Source organism: Dipodomys spectabilis, unplaced genomic scaffold (genome assembly GCF_019054845.1).
Source record: "Dipodomys spectabilis isolate Male_0828 unplaced genomic scaffold, ASM1905484v1 ptg000567l, whole genome shotgun sequence".
NCBI lineage: Eukaryota > Metazoa > Chordata > Mammalia > Rodentia > Heteromyidae > Dipodomys > Dipodomys spectabilis.
In genome coordinates this window covers 3,920,929-3,928,762 of record NW_024871244.1, presented here as the reverse complement: position 1 = coordinate 3,928,762, position 7,834 = coordinate 3,920,929, and the positions used below count along the sequence as shown (strand labels likewise).

General features: G+C 36.6%; 1 non-coding gene across 1 annotated transcript; it reads left to right on the top strand.

Annotated features, from left to right (window-relative positions):
- The first annotated feature begins 6,966 nt into the window (after positions 1 to 6,966).
- On the top strand, positions 6,967 to 7,132 carry LOC122100156. The gene has a single exon (XR_006146112.1). It is a non-coding gene; the product is annotated as a U1 spliceosomal RNA (small nuclear RNA).
- Positions 7,133 to 7,834: the final 702 nt, after the last annotated feature.

The following is a 7,834-nucleotide window of genomic DNA, read 5'->3' as shown; positions in this document are numbered from 1 at the left end:
AACAAAAAGATGGCATTAAGTACACTGAGAGAATACTAAATCAAACATAATAATATGTGGGTTTCTGGGTGAAGGAATTCTGAGAATTATTATCACTATTATCTTTTCTGAATTTTTAAAATCAGAAATTAGGGTTGAAGACATGGCTCAGTTGGTAGAACTTAGACAGTGAGCTAAAGACAGTCAGATACTAAATTTAAGTCCAAGTGTTGGACCTTAAATAAACAAAGAAAATAAAGAATAACTTGTTTCTTAAGTGTAAAATGCCTACAGGAGACTCCTGTAGGAGTTTATGGTTCAATGTGATGACTGTTGTTGAGGAAAAACTGAAAATGCTCAGGCAGACTGAAAATTTTAGATTTACGTGATGACCATATACATAGCAGATCTTAGCATCTGTAATTCGATACTACATGAAGTGGGCTGCATTAATGACATAAAAACTGTTGTACACATACTGTTCATAAAAATATCTAGCTTCACATTCTTTCTCTGGATAGTTGATTCATTTTTCCACCAAATGCTACTAAATATATACAGTCTTTCAACAACTCGAAAAAGTTTTACTTTATCACTTAAATTTAGAATATTGTGTTTTTTTGTCTATTTTAGAGAATCAAAATAACTTTTATTTTGTTCTTTTACTATTTATTTTGTTGAGGCATATTTTCACAAAAAACAATGGGAAAACCCTTAGCAGTTCACATGATTTAAATACAGGTAACATAGTTGGGCACCAGTGGCTCATTCCTCTAATCCTAAAGAGGCTAAGATCTGAGAATTGTGGCTAACCTTAGCTCTAACTAACCTTAGCTCGAACTAATAACCAACAAAGATGAAAGTAGAGCTATGGCAAGTGGTAGAGCACTAGCCTAAAGTAAAAACAAAGCAAAACAAACAAAAAGAGGACTGGCACACACAAGAAAATCTAAATGACAGAAATAGAGAGCTTCTGGGCATCACATCAACTTCCTAATGGGATGTGCACATGGGAATTTAAAATATTTTTGTTTTTAAAATACATTAAAAATTTTAATCACAATGAAGAATTTTCATATGGTCAAACAAGTACTAAATCGGGGAATGAGAATAGCTAACTTTATGTTGTCGTGGGCAGAAATACTTTGCGGTTGGATTTGAAACCCTATTACAGTTTCTTTTTGCCATGGCATCATGTTGGTTCAAGGTAAAATACTTGGCCTAAGGAACATTTATGGTTAAGATATGAAATCTCATCATTAATCACTGCAATTGAGGACTGATTCCTATTGTGTGTAAATTCTTCATGCATGTCACTCAATGATAAAGTCCCATAAGATAGCACCTTCATTCACTCATACACTTTCAACAAAACATAAGCTGTCTGCCTAGAATGTTCGGTACCTTTAGTGTGTAATGTAGCTTGCAAGGGAACAGAGGAACTGTAGGGGAGACTTCAGGCCACAGCAAATCACTTTGGTTGAATTGGTGTCCTTGATGAGAATGTTGATGTCAAAGGCTTCACCACTAAGCTTTTCAAAAGAGATGCTGTAGGACAATCCCTTCCCCTCCATAGCTATATAAAGTGAAGCAAGTTCTGTCTTCTATTCCTATGGCAGAAAGAAAGCTCATCAGTTTTCAACAACTTAAGGATTTGTTTTCAAAGTATGACTATCAGACTAGAAGAGTCAAAAACAATCTGAAGTATTCCAATACACTGGAATAAAGTATTCTTTCCATCCTATACACAGTTATAGGGAGATTAAAAGAGATATTCTTAATTGTATGATAATTTCTAAGAAACAACACAATTACTTTAAACATTTTTCTGGGACATCAAAGCTCTAATCTGAAAAGAGAATTTTCCTAAGGCAAAAAAAGAATTCTAACTCGTACCACACTCCCACTCCCAAAATTATTTTTTGTTCATTCAGATTTATCAGCAGATACATGAGAGGGTCTAGGATATTAGACAGCTTCAGCATTAAGACAAATAAATCATATCTCATATATTAGATCATAGCCTAATCATCACTGATTTTGGAAAGCCTTTATTTCTCGAGATTCCTATACTTTCCTTCATAGTATCTGTCTAGCATTCTCTTCTTTTTTTCTGGTCCTAGGGTCTGAGCTTTTATTCAAAGTTAGTGCTCCACCACTTGAATCACAGTGTCACTTCCAGATTTTTCTGTGATGAATTGGAGATTAGTGTCTCATGGACTGCAGGTGTGAGCCATCGGTCCTCAGGCATTCTAAGAAGTAGGGCTGTGACTCTAAGTAGTAAAGCACTAGCTTTTAGCAAAAGAGCTTAGGGACAGCGTCCAGGCCCTGAGTTATAGCCATATATCCAGTCAGATAAGTTGATGTTAGGCAAAATGAACCTCAAGATAAGGAATTAAATGGTTTTTCTTTCTTGCTATTATTTCTAACATATTTATAAAATGATTTCTTTGTTGCTTTGTAGGAAGGGACAAAAACAAATTGTTTAAATAGGGATACAGGTGGACCCATTGCAACAATGGGATGTCATGTCAAAAAACGAACTTTACAACTTTGGTGCAAGGGAGGGTGGGATGGGAGGGGGGAGTAAATGGGAAGGGATGGTAAGGGGAAACAAAGGAGGAAGGAATAATGCTTGATAAGAAATATACTCATTATCCTGGTCATGTAATTGTAACCCCTCTGTACGGCATTTTCACAATAAAAAAAAAGTGAAAAAGAAAAATAATAGAAAAAAGAGGTAGAATCTTTAAGACTTGATTGTGAGGAGAACTATGCCCTCATAGACAGATGACTTCATTATGAAAATGATCTTGTTTCAAAACAAGTACTGTCTTACTTTCTCATTCTTTCATTCATGCTTTTTTGCCTTTCTACCATCCTTCATGGGGGACACAGCAAAAAGACCTCAGTTACATATGTAAAGATCATGCTCTAGTTCTCTGTTTGACATTTCCTTGCCATAAGAATAACAAAGACAAGGTTGATTTTGGCTAGAAGAGAAAAGAACAGAATGTATTAATCAAAGGTCAGGACACTGTACAAGATACCTGTGTACAATGAAAAATGTCTGCTCTATCATTTCTTTAGAGGCCAGGGGAGCTTATAGGTAAATACTTTCTCCTAGATACTTTAATTTATCACTTGCTACTACTGCTTTCATGGATCTCTGGGTACACAGCACACCACAAGTGCATTCACTGACTTAGAACTTTTCTAACACCTTCTATTTTTAATTCATTAGGATTAAAGTGAAAGAAAATCCCCACATATTTGTTAAAAAATGGTGCACAGCCTTACTTAATGACATGGGAGGCAGTGGTGGATCCCAGAATAATGTGTACACAGTCTTCTTATGATATACCCTGGAAATCTGTTGAAGTGGAAGATGGGGCAGAACAAAGAGGGAGATTTAAATGATGAAAAGAAATAGTGGAAAATAGACAATAAAAGCAAAATAACTTTATTACAAACTCAGTTATTCATAGAAAAAAGTCACTTAAAACCTTCTTCTGTTCACTGCAAAAAAGCATTTAATATATAAGTTAACACAAAATATAGAAAAACTAGCACTAAATATACCTTACCTAGAAAACATTGTCAGTTCTCATTCATCTGGCCAGTGTGGGATTTCATTTATTTATTTATTTATTTATTTATTTTTGTCAGTCGGGGGACTTGGACTCTGACTTGAGCTCTTCAGATCAAGGCTAGTGCTCTACTACTTGAGCCACAGCACCATTTCTAGTTTTCTTAATGGTTTATTGGAGATAGAAGTCCCATGAATTTTCCTGCCTGAGCTAGCTTTTAAATGCGATCCTTGGATATCAGCCTCCTGAGGAGCTAGGATAACAGATGTGAGCCACTACCTCCTGGTTTAAGATTATTTTTCTTATCTGTCCCTTGAAGCAGCCATTTCAAAATTGTCTAATACTGCTGTAGCATTACTGAAGTATAAATATTATGACAAGCAGAAATCGAAGAAGCTAATTGTACCTGTGAATACAGTCAGTGACAATTATTTCAAGTTATTGCTTGGACATATATCATCACTATCCAAATGTATTCTTAATTTGACAAGATTTGAGTATAGACCGATTTTCCAAACTGACTTTTGTAGTAATGTGTGTCAGTAAGGCATGCTTTAGACACAATCACCAAACTGTATAGATTAAAATGCAAAGTATCTTGTAAGTTTTGTTTTAAAACTCTAAATCATTGACTGAACTAGCTCTGTCATTATTTTTTTTTTTTTTTAAATTTTATTTTATTTTATTTGAGAACATACTGTACAGAGGGGTTACAATTACATGGGCAGGATAATGCATACATTTCTTACCAAGCATTGCATCCTCCTCCTTTGTTTACCCTTCACCTCCCTTCCCAGCCTTCCCCCTCCCTCCCACCCAATCATACCCCCCTCACCCCCCCCTCACCGACATTGTAAAGCTGGTTTTGACATGACATTTTGTACTTCTCATTGTTGCAACAGGTCCACCTGAATCCTTAAACGACTTGTTTGTCCCCGTCTCCTCCACATGTTATACTGACATCAAATATAGTGAAAGCAGGGGTTACACTGTGGGGGAGGGACATACAAAGCAACAAAGAAATAATCTTATAAATCCATTAGAAACACATGCATGAAAGAAACAAAAACATTAAAATACATATTTGAGGTTTTGTTTTCCTAACATCACATTATCTGACTTTTTCCGCTTGACTCATACCTATACTAGATATTGCAAATAAGGGAAACCATGGGACCTATGTTTCTTTGGGCCTGGCTTACTTCACTTAATATAATTTTTTCCAAGCCTTTCCATTTCCTAACAAATGGGGCAATGTCATTCTTTCTGATGGAGGCATAGAATTCCATTGTGTATATATACCACATCTTCTTGATCCATTCATCTACTGAGGGGCATCTGGGTTGGTTCCATGTCTTAGCTATGGTAAATAATGCTGCAATAAACATAGTTGTGCTGGTAGCTTTAGTGTGGCCTTGTTTGTGATCATTTGGGTAAATGCCCAAAAGTGGGATTGCTGGGTCGTTGGGGAGCTCTATGTGGAGTCTTTTGAGGAACCTCCATACTGCTTTCCAAAGTGGTTGAACAAGTTTACATTCCCACCAACAATGAAGTAAGGTTCCTTTCTGTCCACATCCCCTCCAGCATCTGTTGTTGTTAGAGTTCTTGATTTTTGCTGTTCTAACTGGAGTGAGGTGATATCTCAATGTTGTTTTGATTTGCATTTCTTTTATGGATAGGGATGTTGAACATTTCTTCATGTGTCTATTGGCCATCCTTCTTTCTTCTTCAGAGAAGCTTCTCTTTAAGTCTTTCGCCCACTTACTTATTGGGCAGTTGTTTCTTTGAGGATTTGTTGTTGGGTGGTTTAATTTTTTGAGTTCCAAGTATATTTTAGATATGAGACCCTTGTCCGTTGTATGGCTAGTAAAGATCTTCTCCCAGTCCGTGGGCTTTCTATTGATCTTGCTAGCTATGTCATTTGCCCTGCAGAAGCTCTGCAACCTTATACAATCCCATTTGTCCAGCCTTTCTTTGATTTGTTGTGTTTCCGGGTCTCTATTCAGAAAATTTCGGCCTGAGCCAAGGAGACCCAGGGTTTCTCCTATTCCATCCTGTAATGTTTTCAGAGTGTCTGCTTTGAGTTCAAGGTCTTTGATCCATTTGTCATTATTTTTATGATTCATAGGAATCATTCTAAACAATGAATAAGATTTTCTCCACCTAAGACACAGAATAAAGTATATGACTTGGGTACCGAAAAACAAAGTTAGATCATTTCTCCAATTACTTAACATTATTACTGTTAGTCCTGAAAATTCACCCCATAATATGTTAGTAATAGAACTACTTAGCAATTTTGTGATCATACAGAGAAATTTAAACCTATATAGTTTTAAGTTGTTTACCTCTCTGGAAAGTTTCCCATACTTGTTCTTTTTTTAATTAAAAGACGATACTTGAAAACTTAAAATAAAAGTAAGGTAGATGCCAATATCTCATCCTGTAATCATAAGCTGATAAGATCATGGTTGGAATCCAGCTGAAGAGGGAAAGTCAAGGAGACCTTATCTCTAAGTAACCACCAAAAAGACAGAACCGGACCGGTGGTTGAAATGGCATAGCACTAGCCTTGAGCACAAAAGATCAGAGATAGCGTCCAGGGCCAAAGTTCAAGTCCTGAAAAAGAACCCCTTCACCAAACACAAGATCATACACAGGGCTGGGATTCAGCTTAGCAGCTTACCATGCATGAGTTTTGATTCCTAAAACAAGGAAAGGGAGGGATTGGGTGAGGGAAGAGAGAGGGAGGGAGAAAAGGAGAGGGAGACATAACTGCATATAGAAAAGTGGGTAGCTCTGCATAATAAATGATATTCACTAGGGTACATGGTCAGGCAAACATTTTCTGTAAAGGAAGAGAGTAACTACCACCATGCCTTGGGAGCTACATGATATGCCGTAAGTATTCCATTCTTCTGTGGCAGTGTCACAGGTGACACAGATAGAATGAATGCATTAAAACTTTACTAACATTCACGGAAACTTGAATTCTATTTTTATTTGAAATATGGCTAGTGTAACTGTGTGTCTGAATTTTTAATTTTATGTAATTTTGCTTACTGTAGGTATTGTCACTTACAGCTTTGTAGCTGGCTACTTAGCTGAGTAGAACAAATTTGGCCTCTGATGAAGGCTTAGAGCACCTCCAAAGTAATCCAGGAATACAAGCCACGTAACTCACTCAGCTTTTTGGTAGTCACAGTAAGAAACAGTAAAATAAGAAAATAAATAAAACCTACAATTAAAAACACCAAAGGAACTTTAATCAAAATTCAGCAAAATTTATCTTGTATTTAAAGCTTAATCCTCAGATTTCAGCATTCTGAGTAGCTAGAATTACAAATGTGAACTACTGTCATATGTTTGTTAGTTTTTAAATACCAAGTCAGCATTGTTACTTACCTGGGAGGGGAGATACCATGATTACGAAGGTGGTTTTCCCAGGAAAAGGCTTCTCTATTACATTCCAGATGTGCTGACTCCTGTGATTTCCTCAAATGTGAGAAATTCGACTGCATAAATTGAGGTAGTGTAGGACTGTGTTAGTGCTCTACCCTGGATAACTAGATAGATAGATAGATAGATAGATAGATAGATAGATAGATAGATAGATAGATAGATAGATAGATAGATAGATAGATAGATAGATAGATAGATAGATAGATAGATAGATAGATACATACATAGATACATAGATACATAGATACATAGATACATAGATACATAGATACATAGATACATAGATACATAGATAGCATTGTATTTTATATTGGCCTCATCTCCTTTCCTGCACTCAGCAGTCACTTGGTCCTAAGGACTACTGTAAAGGACGAGGTACTTCTAGGCCTACTTTGTAGTTGCTAGGAACTACAAGGAGTAGAGAAATCAGCTAGAACTCACCATGAGAAAATAAATGAGGAAGTTGGGTGCAGGTGGCTTACACATGTAATCCTAACTACTCAAGAGGCTGAGATCTGAGGATTGCAGTTCAAAGCCAGCCCAGGTAGGAAAGCTCATGAGATTCTTATCCTCAATTAACCACCAGAAAACCAGAAGTGGGCTCTGGCTCAAGTGGTAGAGCACTTCATTTGTCCTGAAGCGCTCAGGGACAGCACCCAGAGTTCAAGTCCCATGACTTACAAAAAACAAAAAGAAAGAAAACAAATAGGTGACCAGAGCCAATGGCTCATATCTTTAATTCTAGCTAGTCAGAAGGCTGAGATCTGAGTATCAATGTTCCACACTAGCCTGGGCAGGAAAAT